This window comes from Geotrypetes seraphini, chromosome 3, assembly GCF_902459505.1.
Source record: "Geotrypetes seraphini chromosome 3, aGeoSer1.1, whole genome shotgun sequence".
NCBI classification, from domain to species: domain Eukaryota; kingdom Metazoa; phylum Chordata; class Amphibia; order Gymnophiona; family Dermophiidae; genus Geotrypetes; species Geotrypetes seraphini.
Genome location: NC_047086.1, coordinates 137,521,881 through 137,541,952, shown reverse-complemented (window position 1 = coordinate 137,541,952; position 20,072 = coordinate 137,521,881). Strand labels below are relative to the sequence as shown.

Below are 20,072 nucleotides of genomic sequence, written 5' to 3'. Positions count from 1 at the left end.
TTTGGAAAAAATGTCCAGAAATCTAGTACAGAAAATGCCAATTTTCAAAACAGCCAGATATCTATCTTTTACTATAAAAAATTACCTATGCAGATGTTTTGGTGCTTAGGACGTCTATCTTTTTTGCCATTTTAAAAAATAAAAACGTTCACATCAAAAACACACAAAAGCAAGTTTTGTAGACGTACCCAACTTCCTTGTCTGACTGCAGCAGGAGAATCCCAATCAGCTGAGCCGGTGTTGGGGAGTCCTGCCGGCTCAGCTGATGGGGGATTCCTCTGCCAGGATCAGCTGAACCGGCAGGGAGAGGTATGGCCCGTAGGAAAAGGGAGGTATTGGTACCCCTGTATAAGACTCTGGTGAGACCTCATTTAGAATATTGTGTACAATTCTGGAGGCCACACCTTCAAAAAGATATAAAAAGGATGGAGTCGGTCCAGAGGAAGGCTACTAAAATGGTATGTGGTCTTCATCATAAGGTGTATGGGGAAAGAGTTAAAGATCTCAATCTGTATACTTTGGAGGAAAGGCGAAAGAGGGAAGATATGATAGAGACATTTAAATACCTACATGGCATAAATGCGCATGAGTCGAGTTTTTTTCATTTGAAAGGAAGCTTTGGAATGAGAAGGTATAGGATTAAGTTAAGAGGTGATAGGCTTAGGAGTAATCTAAGGAAATACTTTTTTACAGAAAGGGTGGTAAATGTGTGGAACAGTCTCCCGGTAGAGGTGGTGGAGACAGAGACTGCGTCTGATTTCAAGAAAGCCTGGAATAAGCAAGTGGGATCTCTTGGAAGAAGAAATAATGGTTACTTTGGATGGGCCATTTGGCCTTTATCTGCCATCATGTTTCTCGCTCGCTCCCTCCCTCCCTCCCACCCAATTACTGATCCTGCAACTGTTTTTGATTATTGTATTCTGGTGTTCTTGGGAGTTCCAGAGTTAGTTTTGTGTGCACTACAGGTAGCCCAGAATTCAATTGTTTGCTCTCTGTTTAAATTGGGAAGACATGAGCATATAACGGATTATTTTATAAGGTTGTATTGGTTGAAAGTAGAGGATAGGATACGTTACAAGCTACTGGTAAATGTCTTCATGTGCTTACAGAAGATGGCCCCCAAACACCTAGTCCAGAGCATCTCGCTACGTGAGCCATCTCGTTCACTTCGGTCAATTGATCATGGAGATTTGTCTGTTCCCTCTGTATGGGACTTAAGACTTTCATCATCTAGGAATAGTGTTTTCCACTGTACTGGACCCAGGGAATGGAACAAACTCCCAGAATATATTCGTCAGCAGCAAAATTTACTGAACTTTAAGAAAGTACTTAAAAGACACTTGTTCTGTATGATGAAATATAAGGTTGAAATTGGCTGAGGGAGGATGAGTGGTGACTGTTGGGTACAGTGTGCTGATCACTAATGTATTCCATGGTCTGGTCTGTTTTAGAAGGTAGTTTAAATGTGACATGCAATTTTATATTTTCATGTACTTTATGATCTGGCCAGTTTTTTTTTAGGCTACAATGATGTATGTCATTGAAGCGATTTGCATGGTTCATGTATTTTTATATCCTGTATGTATGGGTGTATTTACTTTATGGTAATGTTTTGGTTGATGTTATATTGAATGTAAACTGTACTGTTGTATTTTGTATGTAAATGTATAACTCGTCCTGGATAAGGGCGGAGGATAAATAAGCAAACAAAAACACACTCATACCCTCCTGTACTTTTTCTCACAATCGGCAGGAGGGATGCCCTCTCCTTCTTGCCGCTGGGCCCCATCGAACCCTGACACCCAACTCCAAACCGTAGCACTCCCTGAACTCCTGGCACCCTACCCTGACATCAACCCCACACCTTCAATGACAATCTGGCGGGAGGGATGTCCACTTCCTCCTGCCAGTAGACCCACCTTCATAATGGTAGCCTTCCTGGTGCATTTCTGAGCATCACGAGTTTGTCAGTTGATAACCTAAGATGTGGGATGTGGGTCCTACTCTATTAAAATGAATACAGAATGATACCCCCCCAAAAAACCCAACAAAAAACCTCGCATCTGTATCAGCTGATCTAAATTGGCCATGCTCCTTAATGTAAAAAAAAAAAAAAAGAATTGATTGAAAAGCAAGTATCAGCACCATCCTAGATAGGTGCTGAATGACAGCCCTGAACTTCTCAAAGCTGCTTAATTAAGTCAAGGGCATCCAAAGGGCAGAGAAGGAGCTTGAAGGAAAGGCAGATACAGTAAAGAGAGGCAGAGAGAATTTGCTTCAAGAAACTGCTTGAAATGCAGTAAAGAAAGGCCAAGATGACAGAAATAGAGTAGAAGGAGACAAAAATATTGCTGGGAGATGGACTGATATGTAGGAGAAAGAGTGAATAAGGAAACAACAGCTGTAGCAGCAAAATATACCATATCCTGCTATGAAGCCAGGCCTGCTACAAAGCTAAATCAAACGTCTCTAGAATTATGTCCTTCCTATTATCCTTTCTGTACTTTCTAATTTAACTATTATTTTGCATTTTGTTTTCATTTTTAAATGCCTTGAGTAGTAATTAGTGTTCAATAATTCATGTACCAGTAGTTGAAAAATAGGTGGGTGTTTTTAGCAGACATATTTTATCCTAACCAGGCAGTTTCTCTGTGACAATTAACATCCGAAACAGCATTCTAGAAAAGACATTCATGTCTGTATCTCACACACGGATGTCCATTTCTCATGTATTTTAGAAATTATCTGCCCACATACAGCCTGTTCTAAAATACATGAGAAATGGATGGCCAAGTACTAGCGATGTCTAGCAAGAATATCTATTTCATACACTGAAACATCCAAATTATGCTCAGAGCAAATCGAGGGACATGGACACCTTTGTGGCAGCAGAGGAACAACCATATTTAAAATAGTCACAGAGGCATCCATTTGGAGGAATAGCCAAATGGTTAGAAAAGCCAGGAAAACAGCAGGGTAGAGAACTAGAGGTTGCTGCGTGAAATCCCATTGTTGTTTAGAGTTTTCTTTTCCTTTTTTTAATTGTGAGCTTAAAATACCTGCCTTTACTCCCGCCGCCGCTGCTGCTACTTGTCGCCTGCCGCCACAAGTAGAGGAAAGGAAAGGCCATGCGGTGCAGCGTTTGCACGCTGCTGGCCAAGAAGCCCTACCCCCATCATCAATTCTAACATCGGAGAAAAGGCCGGGTAAGGTTTCTGGACCAGCAGCGTGTAATCGCTGCACCCGCCTGGCCCTTCCCAGCAATTTGTTCCTTGCTGGCTTCTCGCTCGTCCCTTGCTCTCAGGCCGCAGTGAAGCCATGGCTTGCGGTGCCTCGCTGACGAGTTTGACCCACTGCTGAGCCAGGCATCCCCCCCGGTCGCTGCTGCTTCATCCGGCCTGGAGCACTCGCCCTTTGGCGACGTGTCTTCACAGTAACAGCAGCAGGAGGTAATTAAATCCAGCGAGCGGGCGGGCAAACTTGGGGGAAAAGGGAAAGAGGACAAAGGCTGGAAGGCAGTGAGGGGAACATAGGAGGGAGGGAGGAAGGGACAATTGTTGGGCCTGAGGAAGGAAAGAAAGAAAGAAATCACCAGACAATGGGGGGGGGGGGGGGGGGAAGGCTGGCCTGAGGAAGGAAAGAAAGAAATCACCAGACAACAAAGGTAGGAAAAATGATTTTATTTTCAATTTAGTAATCAAAATGTGTCAGTTTTGAGAATTTATATCTGCTGTCTATATTTTGCACTATATTTGTCTATTTTTCTATTGTTGTTACTGAGGTGACATTGCATATTTTAAAAAGTCATCTGCCTTGACATCTGTGCCCTGTCCCACCACTAGACCACTAGAGGGGGGGACAGGGGACAGAGTCTGGCAGGGAGTACAGAGCTTGGCAAGAAGTGTGGGGTTGGGTGCAGAGCCTGGCAGGGAGAAGTTGGTTCAGAATGGGGTTTTTTCTTGTTTTCCTCCTCTAAATCGGGGGTGCGTCTTATGGTCAGGTGCGTCTTATGGAGCAAAAAATATGGTATATTCTTTGTCTTATTCGCAAAGTATGATGCTAGTGAGTTGAGTGTGGGGAGCTACGTTTCAGGCAGTCATTGCTGTGCAGTCTGTCAGTTTTTTTAGAATTTTGAACAGCTTCCTTAAGTCAGGTTTGTCTGTTTCAATCACAGCTGAGTAGTATTTTCATTTATTTTGTTTTATTTGTCTGTTATAATATGCATGTTGTTTCCTCCATCTGTCTCTAAGTGCTTGATTCAATTTTCTCCAATCTCTTTCTAGTTTTTGGCTTTCTCTTTTCAGACTTACAAGCAATATCAGCAAATACTTTGGATGGCGAATGCCTGGAATACCTTTCTTGTTGATGTGGTGGAGATAAAAGCAGTGATGAAATAAAAAAAAATGTATGGGATAAACACAGAGGATCCCTGAACAGAAAGGAAATGGTTTCAAAACAAAACTTAAATGACCTCATGGCTGTTTTGATGAACAGGAAGGGTGACCAGACAGCAACTCTAGTAAGGCTTGTGCTGCGCAGACTTCTACAGCCTGGCTCTGATTCTCGTAATGGCGCTCTAAGTTAGGTGGTGGTAGGCATCCTACGGCCACCTAACTTAATTGTTTTGATTGGCAATAACGGAACAGTAATTGATTGTGTCATTTAAAACCAATTAAAAACACATTAGGAAAAAAATGTAGGCACTTACAATGAACGGGGATCATTTCTCTTCCATAGAAGCGCCTACCGGTGCCTTCATTGAAAGTAGCCACCTCTATGGATGCGACTCTTGTTGAAAGTAGGTGCTGGAAATGTACACCTGTGAAATCCTGGCCTACATTTCCAGCGCCTACTTTTGACGTGGCCGTGATTCTGTAAATGATGCCGTCACCTGATTGATACACAGATGACACCGCTTTTCTGGACTACCGTCGATAATGGCACTATTTATAGAATCTGGGTCCCTGTTTCTCAAAAAAGGCGATGACATATCAGGATCAAGTATGCATATTTTATACCACGTTCATTTTATGCATCATGAGTGCAAGTGCTGTATATTTCAGTGGAGTGGAGGACAACACCTGAAAGTTGAACTTGTTAGTAATATTTTTGGGGATTAATCATGAATTGATAATGAATGTGGCTGGTGGGCAGACTGAATGGATCTTGCAGGTTTTTATCTGCTGTCATTAACTATGTTACTGTGTTCTAAATTCTTCTGTCTAGACATGCCACTGCTCTGTGTGGTTACTGTCAGTTACACATGCCTGTCTCCTCAGTAATTGTCTCTACTTAGGATAACACAATTTATTACTTTACACACTTTATTGTGCCTGCTGCCTAGAGGCTGGGAGTAACAGTGTCCCTTTCACCAGTCGAGAAACACCAAGACTGCTTTGGTAGTAACTTGGGTTCCTGAGCTAAATTAAGAACACATATGATTCTGTTCTCCTTATGGATCTATTCTCTTAAAACATTTGATATTCTAAATTTGGCAATATTATACTTGTAAAATCCAACACACCAATAAGGCTGCTAAAACTGACTTTCATTGAACTGAAACAGACAGGCTCAGTGAGAGTAGAACAGAAAGAAGACTGAAGTGGAGGAGAGGAGAGAATAAATGTAGCAGGTTATTGATCGCTGCCTTTGCATTGGTATTTGTCAATACAGTAACTGAGTAGCTAAATTTATCTATTTGGTATGATTGACCTGCTTTACATCAGCAAAGCCATTTGATCGAGGGGGGGGGGGGGGGAAGGGGGTTCAAACCTGAAGGGTATAAATGTAAAAATCTTTGCTATAGCTGTACTCCTCACTTCAACACAGAATAAGTTGGGTTTGATTTTCAGGTCATATCTCATGCTCCCAGAGATGCCAAATCTCACTCAGTTGGACTATTTCACTATGATATGCAGTGAGTCCTTTTGGTCATGCATCAGAGACTCATTGTTCATGTACTGATCCTGATGACTGCTCTGACTAGAGCAGTGGTTCCCAAACCTGTCCTTGGGGAACCCCCAGCCAGTCTGGTTTTCAGGATATCTTCAATGAAGATTCATGAGATTGATTTGCATACACTACTTCCATTGCATGCAAATTTCTCTCCTGCGTATTCACTTTGGATATCCTGAAAACTAGATGGGGTTCTTCCAGGACAGGTTTGGGGATCACTGGACTAGAAGAGAAGAAAAATTAGAAAAATCAGGTGCTCCCATCAGCATGATGAAATCTGAGCTCACTGCCACTATCTTCTACCTCTGGCTGATTGGCTCACTCTGATTCTGAGGGGTGAGAGGTAGGATACAGTATTTAGAAACATTTTTCAAAGGCACACAAGAAGAGGGAGAGTCGAGGTGAAGAAGAAAGAGGGAAGAGAGTCCTTCTCTAAATTTATATTAACAGCCTTATGTCTCTTCCAGTTTATGTAGCCTCCACGGCTATTTCAGCAACATCATCAACGCACAGCTTTTCCATTTGTGAGTTTCACAGGACCCCTGAGGAAGGCTAAAATTGCTGAAACACGGCCCATGTTGGGTCTAGGCTCCGATGATCGTTGGTGTAGTTTTTATTTGAAATAAAGCATTTGAATTCTTAAACTCCTGTGTCCAGGAACTGGCTCCACGTTGTGCGTTGTGGATTTCTATCTGCTCCATCATCCTTGCATGTATTTTCCCCATCTTCTCTGTGTATGTGTGTGCATCTACCTCTCCATCTGTGTGCATATGTTTCTGTGTTTGCCTATGTCTATCTTCATCTATGTTTTCTATCTATGTCACTATCTGTCTGTTTTCATCTGTGTGTTTCCCCCACCACCTGTGTTGGCCTCCATCTGTGTCTGTCTGTTTGTGTCTATCTCCACCTGAGTCTGTGTCTATTAGCATTATTATTATCATGATTTGTAAAGCACATAATAGATGCACAAAGACATATAATGGACACTAGTTACTCCTTGAAGGAAATCAAGACAAGATATACACAATGGAAAACAATTAAGGGTAAAGTATAAGTTAATGGATAATTTTGATTATCATCAAATATGTTGTTGAGACTGTAAATATTTAAGGAGAACTCTGGTTATATCTCTCTCTGTGTGTCTCTCCTCCTCCATCTGGGTCTTTTCCTGAGTGTGCCTATTTCTCTCAGTGTGTCTCTTCTCATGTATCTATGTGACTGTCTCCTCTGTCTCTTTCTCTCCATGTATGGATAAATACTGAAAAAATATCACTTCGCTTGTGACTCCCACTTCTCCCCTTGGCTGCTTTGGATCCTCCTTTCTGCTTTTGTACCTCTTCCATGCAGATGCCTCTTTAACGGCACTAATGTATACATTTTGATTCAACTAGGGAGATAATTAAATTTGCTAATGACACAAAGTTGTTCAAAGTTGATACATTGCAAGAGGATTGTGAAAAATTGCAAGAGGACCTTGTGAGACTAGGAGACTGTGCTTTGCTTGAGTAATGCATTATTAAATATCTTTTTATACCCCAAAAATCAAAACACATACCATCAAAAGTACCTACACTGTAATAATACCAATAGGCACATTTTTTTGGTACTCTCAGATACAACCCCTAATTAGTTGGAAGACAAACATCTAAAGAGTTGATAGTAGGAGCAGCTCCCACCCAGATAAGTGCCGCTCACTAAGACCAATCATAGAGTCTCAGCAGGATTATCCAAATAATGCCACTGAAAATTAACATTGACTACCTTGGTGCTTCCGGATAGTGCTGGGGCAGTTCAAGGGCAGAACTAAGACAGAGCTGGGAGTTACTTGGTCAGTGGCAATATTCTGCTAACTATCCAGGTAAAAGGTTGTCATAACTTTATCCTGGTAGTTATCCAGATAAAATTTTAAACTTCTAGCAAGAGTGCTCCTTTAACTTCATTAAAATTATTTTATACACCACCACCAAGTACAAATAAAATGTTCAAAAATGCATTAAAACACATCTGAACATTAGACATACATACCAGAACAATCAATTAATTTTAGTTGCCCTTTGCTTTAGTCATAGTTTTGTGGGGAAAAAGTTTCTTGGATATATGATTTAGATTACACCACTTAGGGTAGTTTATTTAGGTTATATACTTTAAAGTAGTCAACACGAAATAGATAAGTCTTAACCAGCTTTTGGAACTTCTTACAATCTGCTTCTATCATGATCTCTTTAGGCAATTCATTCTATGTACAACACAGAGGCCATGACTAAGAACATCCTATGTCTTGGAATATGGAAATAAGGGTCAACATAGCTTTTAACTGCACTAAATATATTTGACACATTTTTGAGACATCCTCTCATCATCAGGTCAGTGAAGAAATAGGACAGGACAAATTTACTGACTCCACAGTATAGAAGAAATTATAGCTATTAAATGAGAAGATAATTGTTCACATATATAGACAATAGTTCCCATAATAATGCCAGATTTATGTTCCATCAGTTGACCAAGGGATACAAGGGGCTCTCAGGGAAGACAAGGCCATAGTGGAGAGATTAAATAAATTCTTTGCTTTGGTCTTCACCGAGGAAGATGTGGGGGAGTTATCGATGCCAGAAATAGTATTCAATTCTGATGAATCAGAGAAACTCAAACATATCTCTGTAACACTGGAAGATGTAATGGGTCATTTGACAAATTCAACAGTAGCAAATCGCCTGGACCAGATGGTATACATCCCAGAATGCTGATAGAATTGAAAAATGAACTTGCAAAGCTATTGTTAGTAATTTATTTTTCTTTATAATCTAGCATACTGGAAAGTGGCCAACATGACACAAATTTTTAAAAAGGGTTCCAGAGGAAATTATAAACTGGTGAGTCTTGACGTCGATGCTGGTCAAAATGGTAGAGACTATTAAAAAGAACACAATGACAGAATATATACATAAGCATGGATTAATGAGAGAAACCCAATATGGATTTAGTCAAGGGAAATCTTGCCTCACCAATCTACTGCATTTCTTTGAAGGGGGTGAATGAACATATGGATAAAGGTGAGCTGGTTGATATTGTATATTTGGATTTTCAAAAGGCATTTGACAAAGTACCTCATGAAAGATATCTGAGGAAATTAAAAAGTCATGGGATAGGAGGTAATGTCCTATTATGGATAAAGAACAGTTGAAAGACAGAAAACAGAGAGCAGGTTTTTAATGGTCAATATTCTCAATGGTCTGTGCTGGGACTGCTGTTTTATAACATTTATCAATGATCTAGAGACAGGAATAACAAGGGAGATAATTAAATTTGCTGATGACACAAAGTTGTTCAAAATTGATAAATTGCAAGAGGATTGTGAAAAATTGCAAGAGGACCTTGTGAGACTAGGAGACTGTGCTTTGCTTGAGTAATGCATTATTAAATATCTTTTTATACCCCAAAAATCAAAACACATACCATATATCTAGACGCCTCCAGCATGTCTAACCCACGCCTAACTTGAACCTAGCTAGTGCCCAACTCATGCCCAAAAGCAGACTAAAATGTAGACATCTTTGAATGCCTAAGAATGCTGAGTGCCATACAATTTAAAACCACGCCCACGCATTTCCTGTTAGGCGCCGCTTTTTCTGATGGGCATCTATGAAATTGTAGATGCCTATTCTGTGAATCGCGCACAGCCTTTGGACGTCTAACTTTCAATTATTGCTTGTTAAAGTTGTTAATTGTTTTTTTTATTCAATCTATTCGGATGCCTAAATTGTTGGACATCTACATTGTGCCAGATGTACATCTCACCATAACCCCCTTATAATTTATAGTAAGCCCTCCAAAACTTCCTCAAAACCTACTATACGCACTTGTCTACCACCCCAATAGCCATTATGGCTACAGGTGGCACCTATATGGCAGTAGAGTAGGGTTTTGTGGCCTCACACTTTCCACCATAAATGTAATGGTTAGAGTGCCTTATAGGGCTGGGTCCTCTTCTCTATGGTTCAATAACCCATCTACCAGGTTACTTAAGACACCTGTATGATGCTCTACTAGGCTTTCCAATTCCAAGTGCTGCTGTTCTAGAAATCGGCATGTACTGTTTTATTTAGATCTTTGTGTTTTGGGATGAGGTTAGTGACTACTAGGGTAGTGTGTATGTGGGTCATTACTTAATCCCTCCAGTGATCATCTGGTAAGGTTGGATACCTTTGTGGTACTTAGATGTTTCTAAACCAGTTCTAGCTGAAAACATCTAAGTTCCGTCTAGTACAGGGATCTCAAAGTCCCTCCTTGAGGGCCACAATCCAGTCGGGTTTTCAGGATTTCCCCAATGAATATGCATTGAAAGCAGTGCATGCACATAGATCTCATGCATACTCATTGGGGAAATCCTGAAAACCCGACTGGATTGCGGCCCTCAAGGAGGGACTTTGAGACCCCTGGTCTAGTATATCCTGGGAAAGCTTCAATTATCACCACAGGATGTCAAAGTCTAACTTGCCCAAAGCCCACATAACATGTCCCCTGGAACTCTGGATGCACAGCAAGCTAAATGCCTTGCAAGATGTCCAGAAAGTCGGCTTCGAAAATTGACACTTGGATGTCCTGGTAATTAGGACGTCTAAGTGCCAACTTCTGATGATTTTTTTACATCTTTATTTTTTGATTATGAGCCTCATAGTCTGCAAGAAGTGGGAAACACCGTCTGCTACTTCTGAGAAGCTACGAGACCTCACTAACAAATATTTGGTATTTCTGCTTTAGCTGGTATCCTACTCCATGTCACTGTTCTAGTGTCACCTTTTTTCCTTCACCATTACCTTTAGCCGGGGCCCATCATTTTTTTGACACCCCCCCCATGTAAAAAAATATTTTTTGTAATAACCATGAAAAATAAATGGTCATAATAGAAACAGGCACTGAAAATTTTCTTTTATTGAACCTCATATATGTAACCATTAATCCAAACATAACATAAATTATGTCTGAATTGTCATGACATCAGAAGTACATATGGAGTAGTTGCAGGTGATGCTTGGGACAGTTCTGATTGTGTTAGTTTTTGTTTTATGTGTTTTTTGAATAGAAGGGTTTTTATTTCTTTTTTGAAGGTTTTATAGTTTGTGGTCGACGTCAATAGGTTGTAGAGTTGGGGGTCGAGCGTTAGGAGGTTGTCGAACAGTTTTTTTTCTTTTGACGATTTTGGTTGGAGGGTGTGTAAATGGTGTGATGTCTGGTTGAAGTGGATTTAATTATTTAGCTGAAGAAATTAGTTACCCCCCTCCCATTCCACACACATTAATTCTCTTCCATTATAAAAAACACTGATAAGTTCCCAGAAAAAAAATACATTAAAATAAAAAGTGAAAACAAAGGCCCCTACAGATGAGAACATAACATAAGAATAGCCTAACTGGGTCAGACCAATGGTCCATCATGCCCAGTAGCCAATTCTCATGGTAACCAATCCAGGTCACTAGTACCTGGTCAAAACCCAAAGAGTAGCAATATTCCATGCCACCGATCCAGGGCAAGCAGACACTTCCCCCATGTCTTAATAACAGACTATGGACTTTTCATCCAGGAATTTGTCCAAACCTTTCTTAAAATCAGCAATGCTATCTGCTTTTACCATAATTTCAGGCCACTTCATTTTTAAGCTTAGATCTTTCCTTCCAAACAGAGACCTTGCTAGATGTCAAATACAGAAAGAACAAGGTAACTTCACAAGGACTTAGCTGTGCAGGAAATGTGAATCTCCTCATACACCCACCATATAGTGAAAAAAATGTGCAAAGGTCTGGTTTTTTCTTTTGATCACTACAAAGCCTAATGCCACATAAGCAGCGCTGTTACAAACATATTCTGAAGGTCAATGCTAAGGTTAACAAAGTTTCCTTCCTTGGACCAGAAGGAGATACTGACAAACCACTGGAAGAGATCCCAAAACAACTACCCAGGCACAATACCCAAAGACCCACTCAGTGTGTGAACCAGTTGAATGGAGTGGACCAACTGGGGGATGGAAATAGGCCCGGAGTTTGCTCAGCAGAATTTCCCAGACCACCTCTTCCTCTCAACACATTGACATGCTGCTGCCACCATCACCACCATTAGGAACACCTCACCGGGTAGGCCAGCAATGCTTATAAACTTTATAAAACACATTATTATATTTTCTTATAAAGCACATATTTTAACTGAACTCTCCGACATCCTCAGCCTTGCCATTCACAAAAATAGAAGGAAGAAAAGTTCCTGTTTCCTGCTGTCTCATGTCCCCGGCCTATACAATATTTTTCTTCTGCAGACCCTTCAAAAGTCTGACCAAATCCTCGTTTCACTTGCATTATAAAGTACTGAGGATGCCATTTCTCTCCAATCCCAGGTCCTAAAGTCTAAGACAGTAGCGCAAACTAGTGCTGCCCGATTCAAGAAAAAAAAATTTTTTTTCGATTCGATTCAGCCTATTGAATTGGTTTATCGATTCAACTTTCCTGCCCAATTGGGTGTTTGTTTGTTTTTTCAAACATCCTGGTGGGTTTATTTTATAGCTTTTTCACCCCCCCTTTTGGCTTCTCCTAACCACACTGGCGCTGTGGTGTAAATAAAATAAAGAAACAAAAAGGACTTTTCCTCTCTGTTAAATCCTAGCTCACGTTTGCAGTCTAACACCAGCTCTGGCAGGATACACATTTCAAATCTGACATATTGTAATCACAAAACAGAAAATAAAATTAGTTTTTCTAATTGTCTGGTTATTTTTCAGATCTTGTTGGTCCAAGGCTCTGGTTGTCTTCTGATAACTTGCTTGCCAGGGTCTCCTTCTTCCTTCATGCTAACTATCCATCTGCCATCTCTGTCCTCCCCGTTTCTCTTCCCTCCCCAGGAGGTCTGGCATCTATCCTTTTTTCGTCTCCTTCCACAGATCCATCTTTTCTTAACTACCCTTTCATCCAGCATCTCTCCCTCCTTCCCCACCACCCCAGGGTCCACCATCTCTCCCTTTCTTTTCCCAACTACCCTCCTATCCAGTATCTCTATCCCCCCCCCCTCCACACCATCCCTTGTGTCCAACTTCTCTCCCTTTCTGTTCCTTCCCTCTCTAAAAACCATGGTCCATCATCTCTCTCCCTCTTCTCTATTTTCAGACCCATTATTTCTTCCCACCCAAAGTCCGGCATATGCGCGTCTCTTTGAACCCCCCCCCCCATTCCCTCCATGTATTTTTACACCAGGGCCCCCCTCCCTGAAGGCCTGTCCCCCCCCCCCCTTAAAGGTCTGCATCCCACCCCTGAAGGCCTGCACTCCCCCCCCGAAGGTCTACACCCCCCTTGAAGGCCTGCATCCCCTCTTGAAGGCCTGCCTGCCTGTCCCCCCCTTGAAGGCCTGCCTACCTGATCCCCTTGAAGGCCTATCCCCACTCAAAGGCCTGCCCCCCCTTTGAAGGCCTGCCTGTCCCCCCCCCTTGAAGGCCTGTCCCTCCCTTGAAAACCTGCCTGCCTCCCCTTTGAAGGCCTGCCTGCCTGCCTGTCACCCCCCTCCCCCTTGAAGGCCTGCCTGCCCGACTGCCCGCCCCACCCCGAAGGACCGCTAGCCCCCCTGGCCTCCCTGCACCACCTATGAAGCACCCTGCAGCGGGATCGCGATGTCAGCGATCCCTGCGCTGCTTCAGAGCTGCTTCCTGCGCCGCGGTCCCGCCCCTCCTCTGACATCAGAGGAGGGGTGGGACCGCAGCGCAGGAAGCAGCGCCGAAGCAGCTCAGGGATCGCTGATATCGCGATCCTGCTGCCGGCTGCTTCTTGGTGGTTCAGGGAGGCCAGGTGGGCGAGCGGTCCTTCGGGGGTGGGGGGGACTGAACAGCAAGGCCGGGAGCACCCCCTCAGGGCTTGTCACCCGGGGCGGACTGCCCCCCCAGCCTCCCCCTTAGTACGCTACTGCCTTTAGCCAGGAAATACTGCAGTCTGCAATGCTCAGCTCTTAACTCATTACTGGTATTATATCAGAATATCTCTCTGCCACTCTGTCCTAGGTAGTACTTCACCCCAGGATACTCAGAGACAGTGCACCTGCACCTTACCAGTGCAGGAAAGGCAATAAAGCAAGACTAAAACAGACGATCCCAAGCAATTCTATAGATCAGTTGTTCCCAAACCTGTCCTAAGCGAACCCCATCCAGGCAAGTTCTCACTATCCACAATGAATATTCATGATTTAGCATTGCAAGCAATGGAAACAATGCATGCAAATCTAAATCATGAATATTAATTGCAGATATCCTGAAAACCTGAATGGCTGGGGTTTCCTTAGGACAGGTTGGGAAACTGCTGGTATAGATACAAGCAGCAGTTCCCTCATAAAATTTGTAAAATAAAACAAACTTATTCTGGCATCATTCAGATAAAGCTGAGATGAAATACAGCAATGATTATCAGATCTGTAGTGTAACAGAAAAGGCATTTAAAGAAGTGATGGGGGGGAGAGGGGTGCAGAAAAATATTCTAGGAGCTTAAGAGATGGAATCCAGGACAGGTTGTATAAAACAGTTCACTGAGAACCTGGGGAGCTGGGTTTGTTTCCCACTACAGCTCCTTGTGACCATGGGCAAATCACTTAACCCTCCACTGTCCCAGGTACTGGACTTAAGACTGTGAGTCCCCTAGGGACAGAAAAAGTACCTGCATATAGTATATGTAAACTGCTTTGATTGTACCACAGAAAGGCAGTTTATCAAATAAATGACCCTGTTGTTATGGGTTCAAACCCCATGCTGCTCCTTGTGACCCTAGGCAAGTTCACTTAATCCTCTACTGTCCCAGGTACATTGGATAGATGGGACAAATAGGGAAAATGCTTGAAGTACCTGAATGTAAACCGCTTTGAGTGTGGTTGTGTAACTACAAAAAAGATGGTATACAAGTCTCAATCCCTTTCCTTCTATCCCGTGACCCAAAACAGACATCCACTTCAATATGGTATCTCTCTCCTTTCTCCCCCTCCACATGTGATCGGTATCTTCTCTCTCTCAAGTCTCCCCTGATGATAAAAGGTACCAAAATCCCAGTCTGGCATCTATCCCTTTACTTATTTAATTTTCTATACTGTTCTCCCAGGGGACCTCAGAATGGTTTACATGAATTTACTCAGGTACTCAAACATTTTCCCTGTCTGTCCCGGTGGGCTCACAATCTATCTAATGTACCTGGGGCAATGGGGGGATTAAGTGACTTGCCCAGGGTCACAAGGAGCAGCCTGTGTTTGAATCCACAATCTCAAGAGTGCTGAGGCTATAGCATAAACCACATTCTCCCCCTTTAGAAGTTTAAAGGTAGACTGGACTGGAATTTTGGCACGCTTTATCAGCAGTGAAGTTCCCAGATCATGATGCTGTCCCCAAGAGCACCCAGGGCAAGAGACCCCCCCCCCCCGCCCCACCCCCGGTATGTCATTGGTTTTAATAATAATAATTTTATTTTTATATACCACCAAAGCCATGATAGTTCGAGGCGGTTACAACAAGAGGCGCTGGACAATCAGCGAAGTAGTTACAATACAAAGAGATCGAAGTAGTTACAATAAAAATTCGAAGAAGTTACAAAGCCTTTGATTACATAAAGTCACAATGTGGAGATATCGAGTGCATGTGAATAAGAGTTCAGGAGAAGGTTTAAGAGTTCTAGGTTACAAATCGGTTAAACAGGTTGGTTTTAACTTGTTTTCTGAAGTTAAGATAGGATGGGGAGTGCTTGATGATGATGCCTAGCCAGCCGTTTTGTTGACTTGCTTGGAAGGCTAGTGTTCTGTCAAGGAATCTTTTGTATCGGCAGGTTTTTATTATAGGGTGGCTGAACATATGAATTCTGCGTGAAGGCCTGGTGGTAAAATCCAATTTAAAATGGGAGGCCAGGTATAGGGGGGCCATACCGAGAATAGATTTGAAACAAAGGCAGACAAATTTGAATAGCACTCTTGCTTCTAGAGGCAGCCAGTGAAGTTTTTGATAGTAGGGGGTTATGTGATCCCATTTTTTAAGGCCAAAAATCAGTCGTACTGCTGAAATTTTGTATGATTCGGAGTCTTTGAATGGTTTTTTTGAGGGACCCCAGATAGATGATGTTACAGTAGTCGAGCAGGCTTAAGATGGAGGATTGTACATCAATTTGAGTATTTTTAAATGTTCATATTCTTTGAAAATAAGCTCCATAGACTTCAGAGATTCTAACTGACCAAGTTTCAGCCTGGTTTTTCAACTTCAATTCCAATGTAGTGTGGTATTGTGGTCCTCCAACCTCTATTTAAAAATCATCACTATAGGAACTTAAAATGCATCAGGGAGACAATTTATTTTTATTTATTTAAAAAGCTTATGTCCACCTCTAATTAAGCAAGTTCCAACATACATACATAATCATAAAACAGATAAGCAAAACTTTAAAACATACATTAAAACAGTAAATATTTCTTTCCAAAAACATTCCCTCCTATTCACTTTTCCATCAGTTCTTCATTTCTCAAAAAGCATGATACACACTTCATCTCTTAACCCTTATCTCCTAATTCAAAAGAAGCTTCTACAAACAAAGTAGTTTTTTAAATTTCCGTATATCAGTAGCCATTATTAACTATCCAATCAGGTTATTCCCACAATGTTGCCCCTGCGACTGAAATTGCCATAGTCCTGGTACATAAGAAAAAACAGACTGACTCAATAATATACACAGCCTAAGAGAGGGCTCGCTATACAAAAACTTAGCTCAGAGATATAAAACTCTGAAGAGGGAGAGGTTACCCCCTCTTGGGAAAAGAGTTTGTCTTCCAATCATTGCTTAATCAATGTTACAAGCGAGACCAGCTCAAAGGTGCAAAAATGTATCAACTGAGTTTGTAACACTTAATTACTTAATTGAAACTACTGTATGCAAATAGGTCAAAAGAAACTTTCTTGCAATTCAGGTTGCCACTAATACTTTCAACTTAGCTTAAGAGCTTGACTTGATTCAAATAGCAAAAGCTATGTGGGGTCCCGATGCGGCCCCGTTTCGGTGTCTGCTTCAGGAGACCCCGCCAGAAAAAGGAACTTGATTCTGATTGATTCTGAAGACAGGTAATAACCATAGCACTGCTCAAAAAATCTGAAATGCAAAAAATATATATAAATGTCAAAAGAGCTATAGATATGGGCTAAAAGCTTTATAAAACCACATACCCAAGCTAAAATGAAATGCTTTACAACTACCATAAAGGAAGGAGCACAACAATTTACATACCGTGCAAAATGTAGAAAAGTATTTCATGCAACAGAGGACACCGGCATCCACTCCGGCTTATAAACTGGAGGGGGGAGGCGACTTAATGAACATGATGACATCATGAAAAAACCTCTGACATAAGCACAAAAACTCTGACATAAGCAAAAGATTTCTGACATAAGCAAAACTTCAAAAAAGTAAAGCAAAACAAAAACTGGACAAGCCAGACTGGACTAGAGGAAAGCAACCCATTCAATCTCATTGTTGAGGCCATTCGGGTGGAGAGTGTTCAAATTAAAAATCCACTTCTGCTCTCTCCTCCACAGCCTTCGCGCTGTATCGCCACCCCTATTGGTACAGTAACGGTCTAATGAACCAGTGGGGCTTCATGTACAACAGTGCGTATGCGGCTCATATGTTCACTGATGCGAAGCTTCAAAGGACAGCTTCCACCCCAAACATCTTAGGAACAATATACCTACCGGACAATTTTTGCGTTTGAGAAGACTCTGTTCTACGGTGGAAGAATATGTCCAGAGAGCTGATGAAGTTACTCAAAGATTTTTAATCAAGGGCTATCCTCCTACAGTGCTCAAGAAAGCTTACAAACGCAGCTTATATGCTAATCGCTCTCTGTTATTACAAGCGCAGCATGAATCAGAAACCAGGTCATTGGTCTGTGTGTTACCTTATTCCATCCATGCCTTTCAAATCAAGAAAATCATCAAGAAACATTGGTCTATCATGCAGTATCATGAAGCTTTTCAAGAACCCCCCAGATTTGCCTTTTCTAAATCTCCTAACCTCAGATTGCAATTGACACATTCTCAGTTTTTGAGATCAGGGGTTTTTAACCCTGTGAGGGGTCAACATTCCCCTTGTGGACATTGCAAAGTGTGTCCATTAAGCGTCACCACTCATCAAATGTCATTGTCCTAACGATTTAAATACACTCAACATGAGACTAACTGTGACTCTCATCATGTAGTTTATGCTATCTCATGCCCTTGCCAGCTGGTTTATGTGGGAAGTACGACCCGTCCTTTGAAGCTTCGCATCAGTGAACATATGAGCCGCATACGCACTGTTGTACATGAAGCCCCCCTGGTTCATCACTGGCACAGTAAGAAACATGCCCTGTCTGATCTTAGGTTTACAGTATTAGACCGTTACTGTACCAATAGGGGTGGCGATACAGCGCGAATGCTGTGGAGGAGAGAGCAGAAGTGGATTTTTAATTTGAACACTCTCCACCCGAATGGCCTCAACAATGAGATTGAATGGGTTGCTTTCCTCTAGTCCAGTCTGGCTTGTCCAGTTTGTGTTTTGCTTTACTTTTTGAAGTTTTGCTTATGTCAGGAATCTTTTGCTTATGTCAGAGTTTTTGTGCTTATGTCAGAGGTTTTTTCATGATGTCATCATGTTCATTAAGTCCGGTCGCCTCCCCCCTCCAGTTTATAAGCCGGAGTGGATGCCGGCGTCCTCTGTTGCATGAAATACTTTTCTACATTTTGCACAGTATGTAAATTGTTGTGCTCCTTCCTTTATGGTAGTTGTAAAGCATTTCATTTTAGCTTGGGTATGTGGTTTTATAAAGCTTTTAGCCCATATCTATAGCTCTTTTGACATTTATATATATTTTTTGCATTTCAGATTTTTTGAGCAGTGCTATGGTTATTACCTGTCTTCAGAATCAATCAGAATCAAGTTCCTTTTTCTGGCGGGGTCTCCTGAAGCAGACACCGAAACGGGGCCGCGTCGGGACCCCACATAGCTTTTGCTATTTGAATCAAGTCAAGCTCTTAAGCTAAGTTGAAAGTATTAGTGGCAACCTGAATTGCAAGAAAGTTTCTTTTGACCTATTTGCATACAGTAGTTTCAATTAAGTAATTAAGTGTTACAAACTCAGTTGATACATTTTTGCACCTTTGAGCTGGTCTCGCTTGTAACATTGATTAAGCAATGATTGGAAGACAAACTCTTTTCCCAAGAGGGGGTAACCTCTCCCTCTTCAGAGTTTTATATCTCTGAGCTAAGTTTTTGTATAGTGAGCCCTCCTCTTAGACTGTGTATATTATTGAGTCAGTCTGTTTTTTCTTATAGTTCAGTGCTTTTTCTGACTCCTAGCAATCTAGTCCCTGCTGAAGTTATAACATAGTCCTGGTACAAGCATATTTGGTTTGCTGTATCCCATCAATAGACAAATGCATTGCTGATTCTGATCTCAGGAAATGGCATAAATGATGTACTGTCATTAACATGCAACAAATACTATGGTGCTCCCTCAAGAATTGCCTGAAAAATCAATGTCGGCACCTTAAACATTACTTGTGATTTAACAGGTAACCAATGTAGTTCATGCAGCAATGGGGTTACATATTCAAATCTAGTACCCCTAGAAATTATACATGAAGTGGCATTCTGGACTATTTGTAAAGATGTCAAAAGGGTCAGGGCTAGCCCATAAATTTTTCCTCCAGAAATTGGGCCAGTAGGCAGCAGCTCTTAAATTGCAAGTTTCAATGAATGCCATTTAAATTAGCACCAATTTCAAAGCTTCAACCCTAGCTACTGTCAATTCGCATATATTTTATTTGCAATCATATTTTATATAGTCATATCTTTTCTATGTCATAATTCCATTTTCTTAAAAATAGAGGATTTTTTAAAAGAGATTCTGCTATTCACACTCAGAAACTATAAGCACTATCATATAATATATGTAATAATAAAATACTCCCCTCCCAGGGATGGGAAAGGGGAGGGGATAAGAATTTATGTAATGTACCAATTGATTGTTTATAAGTGATGTATTTATTGTTACTGTGAATAAAAATATTTAACACTTAATGTAATTTTGAAAATGAATAA

The 20,072-nt window shown here is 41.4% G+C and overlaps 1 protein-coding gene across 3 annotated transcripts in view; it reads right to left on the bottom strand.

Annotated features, from left to right (window-relative positions):
* DNMT3A (DNA methyltransferase 3 alpha) overlaps nucleotides 1–20,072 on the bottom strand; it is a 660,717-nt gene that overhangs the window by 425,748 nt on the left and 214,897 nt on the right. The gene's annotated exons all lie outside the window — the stretch shown is intronic.